A 13,404-nucleotide genomic window follows, 5' to 3' on the forward strand; every position below is an offset into this window, starting at 1 on the left:
CATGAAGTTGATTGGGAGGATAGCATGAGATTCTTTTTCAAGATAATTTATGTATGTATTCATCAAATGTACATGGCTGTCAAACTCATGAAAAACGGACTGTTTTATAGTGTTGTTGTATGCCACCCAATCAATAAGTAAAAACTATTATTATTAAAATTATTTTAAAATCACAAAGGCTAAGAGAGAACAGCAGATCTTTATAACAATGGAGCCATCCCAATTCCTCGCTGGTATTTATTTTATTCCTGGTAATAAGCATTGTGCCAGACCTTTCCTGATTCCTTGAGGGAGCTGCAGAGGGAAAGAGAACAGGGGACACGTTCACCAAAAGCACATTTTCACAGTAGTGAGTTCTTTTCCGCCACTGTCCACTTGAGATATTCTCTTGCCCATTGATCTACCCATGATGACATGCCTGCAAATGGACTTTCCTGTGGGCTCACACTTCCCGCCATATATCTGCAAAACCAGTGATCATGGGCTTGCACTCATACTTAATGTTATGCTTGGCACACAGGGATTTCACCAGGGGAGCCACCTTGTAATAATTGTGACGAGGCATGGTTGGAAAAAGACTGTGGAAAATATCAAGAGGACAGAATAGAAAATACTTCTGTAATATGGATCCTGCTGTCGTTAGTGCCCTTCCCATCTCAGGACATACAGGCAGGTTCATACAAGAGATAATCTTTCACCTGCCTGGTTCCCAAAGAGTTTTGGACAGAGATGAACCAGCTGAGGTTCTTTGGATTATTGCTGAACCACAATCCTTCCTAATGAGACCCTTTGTATTAGGCTACTAGGAGCTGTAGTTCAGCCATATTGTGGAGGTACTCACAGGTTTTGTACGCCTAGTTAAGAATTTTGAAGGTTAAAAAAACCCCAGCATTTGACTTGGTCCAGAAATGAATTATAATTATCAACCATTTGATCTGCTATAAAACCTGAAGTAAGATATGAAAGTCCCAGCTCTAGACATCAGTTTCATTGCTGTATTTTGTATGAAATACTGCTTCTAGGCATTTTTACATGATAGGTCCCAAAGTCTAGTCTGGAATAGCCACAGCATGTATAACTGGGACAAGATCTGCCTTCTTTAGACATAGTCAAAACTCTTGGCCACAGCCATCGTTTGGATTAAACCTTGAGCCATAATGTACAGCTAGTACCTAGTAAAATACATAAAAGATGTACAAAACCTGCATTATAAACTGTACAATCTTCCCATATAGCTTGTACTGACTGATGTTCAATCTGGAAATTTAAGTGCCCAGTGTACCAGTCATTGAATAGAGATTGATCCACATTACATGTTGCTGTGAGCTAAGGGAGAAATTAAAACATGTAGAGTTCCAATGACTTCCTTCATGTTTCTTCCTAGTTTCTACCAAGAGTACAGTAATTCTATCAATTTACAGTATTATAGACCATCATTCATTTCCAAATGTTTTTTACATTTCTAGTATGATCATTGCCCAGAAAGACATTAGAAATATTTCTGAATCCAGGCCAGGCAATCCAGGGCAATTACTCCACTGATGCTATATGCATGGGATGAAATCCAAAATGACTTCCCTGAGAGCCATCCTTACTGAACTATTTCTTTAGAAGTAAACATGGAAATATTCTGTGATTATTTCTGTGAAAGTTAGAACATTAGTTTAGGATCAAGGACAGTAGCATCCAATTCTCCAGCCATTAGCAAACAGATTTAGACCACTTCCACGATTTTGGAATATATTCAAAATAATATTTAATATAAAACTTTTCTTCATAAATCTACTTTTATGGGCTTTAACATTATTCCAAACAGAAATCAAAACTGGGTATAACAAAATCTTATGAATTAATGTACCCTTTAATTTTAATAAAAATAATAATATAAACATGCATTAGCAGTTAACAACTTCCCATCCCCAGGAGTTATATCATGCTACTACAAACACAAAACAAAACAAAACATAAATTAGAACAGGAAAACTGTGTATGAACAAACCAACTTTAAAGCTACCTTAAAAACTGGAAGTAAGCCCCATAAAGAAAAGGTAGAATCCAAATGAAATATATACATGGCTAACACAGAGATGTACAAACAATAATTATATAATAAAGAAGGGCACTAGTTTATATTTGGAGGACCTACAAGATGATATACAACTAGCAATCATTTACTGTTAAAAAAGATAGAAACCTGTCTTCTCTTTCATCATCTCTCATTCTCATTTTGTGATAGGTCAGGTTATCTATGCAGAAATCATCTGTTATTAATGTTACAACAACTATATGCTGTTTTTCTTGTTAACTTGCATCACTGTGATCAGATTTCAGGTATCACCTTTAAGTTCCCTAATGCTTGCCAGAGGACTGTTCATATAATCTGTTCATTTAGACTCATCCCTTAATTATCTTGCGTAAACCACAGTGTTAAATTGTAGTGTTACAAACATAGAATGTATCTAACATAATCTCCAGTCCCATAATATTTGGTGCAAAGCCCTAAAGAAAAAGGGCACCAAGAAAGCATGGAAAAAAATGCTTAAAAAATGAAAGAATCATTGGGTTGGTTTTTTTCCCCACATGTACACAGTCATTCTACACTTTCTGGGGAGATTGCTGTAACTACCACCAGGAGCATTAGACTTCCTCCAATATGTTCTTCCCTACAATATCAAGAGAAAATGGCAGTGTTTCTTCCCTCGCCATCAATGTTTGGCCACTCCTATCTGGAAACAATATGTTAGTTTTATGGCTCTATGTTCTCATTCTGTAGATCAGAGCTGTCAGACTTGCAACATCACGTGACGTGTTGCGACATATCACAACTTTTTCTCCATTGCTGACAATGGGGTATGGGTCGGCATGACGCATCCGGCCCACAGGCCTGCAGTTTCATACCCCTGCTGTAGATCAATGCATCTTACAAAGTTAATTTCTGATGCCACTGAAAATCTGGTTCATAACCACAAAAAGAACAATTATGTGAATTGGAGTATACTTGTGGGGACTTGGAATTGTACACTGTCCTTTTGGAGGATGAATAGTATTGGTGCTATTCCTGCCTTACTGAATTGTCATAAGAAGCAAGGCAATGTACTACATTGTTTATCATCTCATCATCTACCATGGACAATGAGATCATTGTTGGTCCCCCTAACTCTTCTCCATGAGAAGAAAAAGGGCCTCACTGAGCAATTGGGGTTTTCCCGGAAATTGCAATATGAGAAGAGATTTCTAGCTGCCAGCATAGACGTTCCATTTGCATTACTTGCTCTTTATAAGACCATGTTCCCATGAAGATAAGGGCATGAAATATTTAAGAAAATAGCAGCATAATCTCTCCCTATGTTTCAGAACTAAGGACCCAACATTTGAGAATAAGGTGTTGTGTCCTGAGCCTGCAAAGGAAGGCTCGGGATGTTGCAACAGTCCCGGGCAGTTGCAAGCTGCCCGGGACCAGACTGGCTGGCGCCGGCACTCGCACGCATGCGTGAAGTGCGAAGCGCGCCAAATGTTGCTGTTTGGCCCAGGGATTGCCTTTAAGAGAAGCAGAGAGGCTTGTGTGCCTCGGCATTGTAATGGGGCTACTGAACAACAATAAAGAGGCTCCTGAAACTACCAAAGGCTTTGTGACATTATTGCCATTCGCTGAGGACTCAACACTGGCGACGAAGGTGGGATGCCTTACAATTTACTCAAACAATTGTAAGCTTACCCTGGAGTCCTGAAGCAGCAGGAAACGGCGTTAAACTCAGCAACTGCCTGCCAATACAGCAAGCGTTGGAGGTAAGCTGGCTGATAGATCCTTCCTGTACTACTGGAAAATGGCAAAGATAGGAAGACTTTCCGAGTTCGATGTTACGCATCCGGAAAGATGGGAGTCTTATGTGGCCAGAGTAGAGAATTATCTCAAGGTAAATCAAGTGAGAGAAGATGGCTTAAAGGCCGCCACCCTGCTGTGTGTTTGTGGTCAAGATGCATTTGAGATCGCTGAAAATCTAGCAGCACCTGCACCTCTAGAATCTGTTACCTACACAGATTTAAAGAAATTGCTAAAGGAACATTTCCAGCCCAAGTTGTCTGTCATTGCTTGGCGCCATACTTTTGAACAGAGGGATCAACGGGCTGGTGAATCAGCTAAAGAGTACATTGCTGCATTGAGAAGAGCAGCTAAGCCTTGTGAGTTTAAAGATTTAGAAGAAAGGCTGAGAGACAGATTTGTATGTGGACTGAGACACAGAAACTTGCAACAGAGACTTTTTGCCAAAGAAGACTTATCATTCCAAGATGCCTTGAGAGAGGTTACTGCAGAAGAGGCAGCAGGTGGGGCAATCAAGAATATGAGGCCTATCAGAAGTACTCCAGAAGCTGTGTCCGTGCACCAGGAGGGAGTCCAAGGGAGCTCGGAAGAGGATCCTGATGAAGAAGTAGACCGTCTCTACCTAACAAAAGAAGGGAAGCAGAAGGAAGGCAAAGAAAGGTCTTCAGCTGTCCCCAAGTGCTTCGGGTGTGGAGGTCACCACAAGAGGACCGACTGCAGGTTTCGCTCTGCTATCTGTAGAGCATGTGGAAAGCAAGGCCACATTGCAGCTGTGTGTCTGGGCCGTCAGAAGGTACAATCCCGAGAAGAATTGCGCCTGAAAGGTACCAGTGTCCCCAGCCAAAACAGGGTGGGTTTCTGTGCTTCACGAAGAAGCATTTATAGGACAGGCACACACAAGCCTATCAAGAAGAAACTGTCACTTAAGGTGAAGTTGCAAGGAGTTCCATTGGTCATGGAACTAGACACTGGGTCTGCACTTTCAATCATTTCCATACACACATTCAGAAAGATTTGTTCTGGTAGTGGATTTCAGGCCAAGGTTAGGCCTTCTGATATAGTGTTAACAGACTTTCAAAACTCCAGAGTGTGTGTTAAGGGGGGAGGCCACCCTTAATGTACAGTATAAGGATTTTGAAGGTCCATTAGATGTATTGATAGCGAGGGGTGAGCGTACGAGTCTCATAGGACTCGATTGGTTTGAGGCCTTGGGAATACATGTTACAGGGCTCAATAGCTTGCAAACAGTAGATTACAGGAAGTCTGCAAAGAATTTGCAGATGTTTTCAGCCCACAGCTGGGCACATACAAAGGGCCCCCTGTGTCCTTAAAACTAGACCCCACTGTCACTCCTATCAGAGTAAAAGCAAGAAGGGTTCCTTTTGCTTTAAAAGGGAAAATTGATGCTGAATTGGACAAATTGATTCAGCAAGGAGTCTTAGAACCTGTTGATTCCAGTCCTTGGGAGACCCCCATAGTCACGCCTCTTAAGGCTAATGGGGACATTCACATCTGTGCAGATTACAAATGCACTCTAAATAAGGCATTGCAACAACATGCCTATCCTGTACCTGTAGTCAGTCATATTCTGACCTCCCTCAAGGGGGGCGTGTTTTTGCAAAGCTTGACCTAGCTCAGGCTTATCAACAGTTGCCTGTTGATGAAGCTGCTGCTGTAGCACAAACCATTGTAACCTACAGGGGGACATTCAAAGTAAAAAGGCTACAGTTTGGAGTAAATGTGGCTCCTGAAATTTTCCAAAGCATAATGGAAAATACACTGAGGGGTATACCAGGGGTTTGCCCCTATTTTGATGATGTCTTAATTGCTGGAGATTCCACTCAAAATTTAGCTGAGAGATTGAGGGCTGTTCTGCTGCGGTTCTGGAAAACGGGCCTCAAACTCAAGAAGGACAAATGTAAAATTGGAGTGCCTTCTACAGATTTTCTGGGATTCAAAATTGATGCCAATGGGATTCATCCTGCTGAGTCCAAATTAAAGGCTATCATGCATGCTCCTAGGCCTAAGTCCAAGGCCGAACTACAAGCTTTTCTGGGCCTTTTGAATTTCTATAATTCATTCATTCCTAACAAAGCTAATGCAGCTGAACCACTTCATAGGCTTCTGGACAAACAGGCAGTGTGGCAGTGGTCACAAACACATGAAGCAAGCTTCAATGAGGTTAAGGCCTTACTCACATCTAACAATGTGTTTGCACATTTTAATGAAACTCTGCATGTGTGCATCGCTTGTTATGCTTCTCCTTATGGGGTGGGAGCAGTACTCAGCCACCTTAGGCCGGATGGAACTCAGGTTCCTGTTGCATATTACTCCAGAACCTTGTCTTCTGCTGAGCGAAACTACGCCCAGATAGACAGGGAGGCTTTAGCTGTTGTTGCTGGAATTAAAAAATTCCATGATTTTTTGTATGGCAGACATTTCATGGTCTTTACTGACCATAAGCCTTTGTTGGGGCTGTTTACCACAAACAAACAAACTCCCCATATCATCTCCCCCAGAATGCTGCGATGGTCAATCTTTCTGTCAGCCTATGATTTTTCTCTAATTCACAAACCTGGGAAAGAAATGGGCCATGCTGATGGCCTCAGTAGATTACCCCTAAAAGTAGTAGACGCTGATCCTGCCCCTGCCATTAAAATCCTTTCAATTCAGGCATTGCCTGAGTCACTGTTAAATGCCAGGGATGTGGCTGCTGAATCAGCCACAGATCTCACACTCTCCCGTGTCTTATCTTGGGTTTTGTCTGGATGGCCAGAGAGTTGTCCTGGCACTGAGTTTCAGAGTTTCTGGCTTAAGAGGAACGAGTTATCCACTTTCCAGGGTTGTCTGCTGTGGGGCAGCAGAGTTGTCATTCCTACCTCAATGAGGTCTAGGGTCTTAGGTTCCCTTCACAAGGGTCAGCCTGGCATTGTACACATGAAGGCGCTTGTGCGCAGCCATTTGTGGTGGCCTGGGTTAGACAAGGAAATTGAAGCTAAGGTGAACGCATGCCACCTTTGTCAGCACTCACGCCCAGAAATGCCCCAGGGTCCTGTGCATAGATGGGAGGAAACACAGTCTCCATGGTCTAGGGTGCACATCGATTACGCTGGGCCCTTTCAGGGTCAATTCTTCTTGGTCCTGGTTGATAGCCATTCAAAATGGCTTGAGGTTGTACCTGTCTCTTCCACCACCACTGCAAAGACTATTCAAGTATTGAGGGGGATTTTTGCTGCACATGGGCTTCCGGATGTTTTGGTGTCTGACAACGGCCCTCAATTCACTTCTTCCGAATTCCAAGCTTTCTTACAGGCCAACATGATTCGTCATGCCACCTCTGCACCCTTCCACCCTTCCACCAACGGTATGGCTGAACGGATGGTCCGCATCACCAAGGATGCTTTAAAGAGACTGACGTATGGGGACTGGCATCACAGGTTGGCAGATTTTCTACTTGCTTACCGCACCACACCTTCAACTTCTACTGGGAAAAGTCCGGCTGAACTTCGCTGGGGGCGCAAACTGACTACTAAGCTTGACCGGTTGCATCCAGACAGACTGCCTTCTAAGTTTACACAACCCAGGGCACCAAGGCAATTTCTAGTGGGTGCCCCAGTATGGACCCGTAATTACGGGCCAGGTCACTTGTGGGTCCCTGCTATAGTATGCAAGGTTACAGGTCCCTTATCTTACGAGGTTTCCCTGGATGACGGTCGTATCCTGCGACAGCATATCGACCAGCTGCGTACGAGAATGGACTCACCTTCAGAGACTCCTGTGTCTTTTCCAGGGGGGGAGGGGGACCTCTATGGGCAAAGGGAAGGGTGTGGGCAGCAGTCAGACACCAACAGAGAGGCCACCGATGGCCTATTTCAAGATTCTGCGAGTGCTCTGAACAGGAATTCGTGGGAACCAGCTAGAACACAGGCACCAGTGCCTATTCCAGCCAGGGAGTCACCCCAGTGGCATAATCATTACACACCAGCACCATTCAGCACTCCAGTCAGGGAGAATAACCGGGAGCATCCTAATAACTCACACATTGCAAGAGAGCTGGCACACCGTCTAGTTGGCCCAACACTGCCACTGTTCCCAGGAAGGAGCATTCACATAGGGAGGTGGTCGGAGGGCCAAACCCCAATTCTGACACCTCCGGCATAACAGAGGGGGCAACTGAGTTTTGGGACACTACTGAGATCCCAGACAGCCCTGCTATGGAACTGGGGAGTGGAGGAAGGCAGCCTCATGATAGGTCTAGGGTAGACCTGGGAGGTTCTACAGAGTTGCCCAACAGTGGCTGCCTTCTAGAAGGGCCAGAGAGTCTGCAACTAGGCAGGTCAACCAGGTTATGGAGAGAACAAAGTCCTGGCCTGACGAGCCCGGTGGGCAAGCAATCAGGCCAGGCAATGGGGCATGGTCCATGGGGACCACCAGGGTCAAAGAAAGGGGGCAAACACATAGCACCCCCCGGACAAGATGTGCTTGGAGGTTCTCAGGGAATTCGGAGATCACAGAGAGCTAAAAGATCTCCTAAATATCTTGAAGATTTTGTAACTCTGCTGGCAAAGAAGAAACAATAAGAGGGTATTCCTGTGAAAGGTTGGAAATAAGGAACACTGGGAAATGAAGCCCAAAGGCACAGTTTGGTATCAAGGAGCTAGTGTGGCTCCCACGCTCATGTTGAGGTCGCGTATTACTATTCATGTAGTTGTAGTTTTAGCCGGGGGGGGGGAAGGGGTGTTGTGTCCTGAGCCTGCAAAGGCAGGCTAGGGACGTTGCAACAGTCCCGGGCAGTTGCAAGCTGCCCGGGACAAGACTGGCTGGCGCCGGCACTTGCGCACATGCATGAAGTGCGAAGTGCGCCAAATGTTGCCGTTTGGCCCGGGGATTGCCTTTAAGAGAAGCAGAGAGGCTTGTGTGCCTCGGCGTTGTAACGTGGCTACTGAACAACAATAAAGAGGCTCCTGAAACTACCAAAGGCTTCGTGACGTTATTGCCATTCGCTGAGGACTCAACAAAGATTATCCAAAGAAAGGAAACTTCCCCTTTAAATAGAAACTATCTCATCTGGCCAGAGAACCAATCTAAATTCTGATCATAGTCAATATTCATTGGAATGTGGTTCATCTGTGAGACCCAGATAAACCATGCATATTCTAAATACCTGTGTAGACATACAAGCAGTAACAATAGTGATTCAAACAAATTCTTTAAACAGTTTACTCACTAGAAAAAATATTTTGCTTTTATTAGCCAAAAACATGATAATTACTATTACCACGTCATTGCATTAACAGACTATATGGAAAAGTAATTTTTATAGGTAAAAGCAGAGAATTAAAGCTATGGTGTTTTGCAACAATCTTGTAGATTAATCTATCACACTTTAAGCCCTAATATCCAGTTAGAAGTTTTCAGTATTATAAAGCTGTATAAACTCACATTCTTCAGAGTTCTCAATTAAGCAAGTAGTATTATTCATTACATAAGCTGATGAACTGCCCACATGTGGATTACTTATTGGGCAAGAAAGGTGGAGGAAAGTGCTTAAATTCAGCTTAGTTTCTAAAGAAGGGATAAAGATTTGTCTGTATTTGCTTTCACAACTCCTTTTCCATCATCAGTCTTCCCATTTGCAAATAATTCTCAATATATTTTAAAACCAGCCTGATTTCTCCACTGTGTTCCCACTATCAATTGATCAAAACACTTTTAGCTCAATGTTAATTATATATTTGCAAGTTTAGGTTTTACACATTTCACCCTGAGCCAATTGTTGCCCAGTTTGAACTGGCCAACAGCTAACACCAAGAATCTCAGTCACTCAAGAAATATCAGACAAGACACAGAAATTAAAGGCTTGGAGATTAAAGACCAGAAATATAAATTACAGGCCTTTGCGGATGACTTGGTCTTCATTCTAGAGGATCCGTTGCAAACAGCTGATAAACTCTTGCAGAAAATTGAGAAATTTAGAGCAGTGGCTGGCCTGAAAATAAACACGGAAAAGACTAAAGTAATAACAAAAAATCTAACAGACAAACAGAAAACTCAACTTACTAAAATGACAAATCTTCAAATAGTTAAAAAAGTTAAATATTTGGGTATTTATTTAATGGCGAAATATACTACACTAAAAGAAGATAATTATGAGAGATTAATGAAACAAATAAAAATGGACTTGGAAAGATGGGAAAATCTTCAATTATCACTTTTAGGAAGAATAGCAACGGTTAAGATGAACATTTTACCAAAGCTAATTTTCTTATTTCAAACAGTGCCTGTTAAACTTACTAAGAATTTTTTGGATGGTTTAAATGCAATGATTCTAAGATTTATACGGCAAAAAAGTAAAGCGAGAATCAAATGTAAATTGTTACAAGAATCTAAGGATAGACGGGGCTTTGGACTTCCAGACTGGAGACTTTACTATCAAGCGGCTATTTTGCTTTGGCTTAAAGAATGGATTACATTGAGAAATAAAAGATTGCTTTATTTAGAGGGACATGACCTTCAGCTAGGTTGGCATGCTTTAATATGGTATGAGAAATCTAAAGCACATAAGTACTTTCAAAATCATGCAATAAGAAACGTACTACTTTCAGAATGAGAGAAAATTAAACATAAATATATATATGAAAATACCTGAGTGGCTTTCAACAATGGAAGCATTTGCTTATCCAAATTTGATTAATTATGACAAACTGGTTAGTTATAAAGACATTTTAGACAAAGAGGAAAAACTTAAGGACAGGCAAACTTTACAACTACAAGGTATTGACTTGACATGGTGGTCCTACTTGCAAATTCAAACAAGATACAAAAAAGAATAAAATCGACAGGTTTTTACAAAGAACAGACCCCATTGGATAAAATTTTGTTAAAAACAGATGAGAATTTGATTAGAAAACTCTATAAATTTCTTTTAAACTGGAAGATGGAAGAAGAACAAGTGAAAGAAACAATGATAGTATGGGCAAAGAACTTTGGATATTCTATAGATCTGGAAGACTGGCAAAAACTTTGGGATAAAAATATTAAGCTTACAAAAGCGGTAGCATATAAAGAAAACTTATATAAGATGTTTTATAGATGGCATATGACACCAGTTCACTTAGCAAAAATGTTTAAAAATGTTTCGGATATTTGCTGGAAATGTAAACAACAGCCAGGCACTTATTACCATGCCTGGTGGACATGTCCTATCACTAAGAAATATTGGTCTAAGATCCATAGATAGTTGGAAAAGATGATGAAACTACAAATAGAATTTGAATAGAATTGTTTTTGTTAGGAATATTAAGACCTAATTATGGCAAAGAGAATGACTACTTGATATTGCATGTTTTAACTGCTGCAAGGATAGTATTTGCCCAATTTTGGAAAAATGAGAATCTACCATCTGACCAGATTATTATTACCAAAATTTTAGAGTATGCAGAAATGGATAGACTAACATTAGAAATGAAAGAAAAAGATGATTCAATTTATTTTAGAACTTGGGAAAATTTTTACCAATGTTAGAGACACGTTAGAACGTGAAGGATTTAATATTTTAGAATAGATGTCTGATTTTTAATCGAGTTCTAACATTTTGATAATACTATTACTTTTCCTGATTTACTGATTTTTATTTGTTACTTCCCCTTTATGGATTACTGCCTTGTCGTGGCGAAGGGGCTTGCGTAACTCAATGAAGCTATAAGCTATGCCGTGCAGGGCCACCCAAGACGGACAGGTTATAGCAGAGAGTTCTGACAAAATGTGATCCACTGGAGAAGGAAATGGCAAACCACTCCAGTATCTTTGCCATGAAAACCCCATGGACAGTACTAAAAGGAAAAAAGATATGACGCTGGAAGATGAGCCCCTCAGGTCGGAAGGTGTCCAATATGCTACTGGGGAAGAGCAGAGGGCTAGTACTAGTAGCGCCAGAAAGAATGAAGCGACTGGGCCAAAGCCGAAAGGACGCTCAGCTGTGGATATATCTGGTGGTGAAAGGAAAGTCCATGCTGTAAAGATTTTTTCTCCATAGGAACCTGGAATGTAAGATCCATGAATCAAGGCAAGCTAGACGTAGTCAAAAAAGAGATGACAAGACTGAACATCGACATCTTAGGAATCAGCGAACTAAAATGGACAGGAATGGGTGAATTTAACTCAGATGACTATCAGGTATACTACTGTGGGCAAGAATCCCTCAGAAGAAATGGAGTAGCCTTCATAGTCAATAAAAGAATAGGAAAAGCAATACTGGGATACAATCCTCAAAATGACAGAATGATCTCTATTCGAATCCAAGGCAAACCATTCAATATCACAGTAGTCCAAATCTATGCCCCAATCACTGGTGCTGAAGAGGATGAAATTGATCGGTTCTATGAAGCCCTACAGCACCTTATAGAATTAACACCAAAAAATGATGTCCTTATCATCATGGGGGATTGGAATGCTAAGGTAGGAAGCCAAAAGATAACCGGAATAACAGGCAAGTTTGGCCTTGGAGTACAAAATGAAGCAGGGCACAGGCTAATAGAATTTTGTCAAGAGAATACGATGGTCATAACAAACACTCTTTTCCAACAACCCAAGAGACGGCTCCACACATGGACATCACCAGACGGTCAACATAGAAATCAGATTGACTATGTGCTCTGCAGCCAAAGATGGAGAAGCTCTATACAGTCAGTAAAAACAAGACCAGGAGCTGACTGTGGCTCAGATCATGAGCTTCTCGTTGCAAAATTTAGGCTTAAATTGAAAAAAGTAGGGAAAAGCACTAGGCCACTCAGGTATGAACTAAATCATATTCCTGATGAATATACAGTAGAGGTGACAAATAGATTTAAGGAACTGGATCTGATAGACAGAGTGCCTGAAGAACTATGGATGGAAGTTCGCAACATTGTACAAGAGGTAGCAACTAAAACCATCCCAAAGAAAAAGAAATGCAAGAAAGCAAAATGGCTGTCTGAGGAAGCTTTGCAAATAGCTGAGGAAAGAAGGGAAGCGAAAGGCAAAGGAGAAAGAGAAAGATACACCCAATTGAATGCAGAATTCCAGAGAGTAGCTAGAAGAGATAAGAATGCCTTCTTAAATGAACAGTGCAAAGAAATAGAAGAAAACAACAGAATAGGGAGGACCAGAGATCTCTTCAAGAAAATTGGAGATATGAAGGGAACGTTTCATGCAAAGATGGGCATGATAAAGGACCAAAATGGCAGAGACCTAACAGAGGCAGAAGAGATTAAGAAGAGATGGCAAAACTACACAGAAGAACTATACAAGAATGAGCTTAACATCCCAGATAACCACAATGAGATGGTCATTGACCTCGAACCAGACATCCTAGAATGTGAAGTGAAATGGGCCTTAGAAAATCTGAGCAACAACAAAGCTAGTGGAGGTGACAGTATTCCAGCTGAGCTATTCAAAATCTTAAAAGACGATGCAGTAAAAGTGCTACACTCAATTTGCCAGCAAATTTGGAAAACTCAACAGTGGCCACAGGATTGGAAAAGGTCAGTTTACATTCCAATTCCAAAGAAAGGCAATGCCAAAGAATGTTCAAACTATCGCACCAT

At 41.6% G+C, this 13,404-nt stretch overlaps 1 pseudogene; it reads right to left on the minus strand.

Annotated features, from left to right (window-relative positions):
* Positions 1 to 242: 242 nt before the first annotated feature.
* LOC120312492 overlaps positions 243 to 13,404 on the minus strand; it is a 33,481-nt pseudogene continuing 20,319 nt past the window's right edge.

This window comes from Crotalus tigris, unplaced genomic scaffold, assembly GCF_016545835.1.
Source record: "Crotalus tigris isolate CLP2741 ecotype Arizona unplaced genomic scaffold, ASM1654583v1 scf7180000018504.2861643, whole genome shotgun sequence".
NCBI classification, from domain to species: Eukaryota; Metazoa; Chordata; class Lepidosauria; order Squamata; family Viperidae; genus Crotalus; species Crotalus tigris.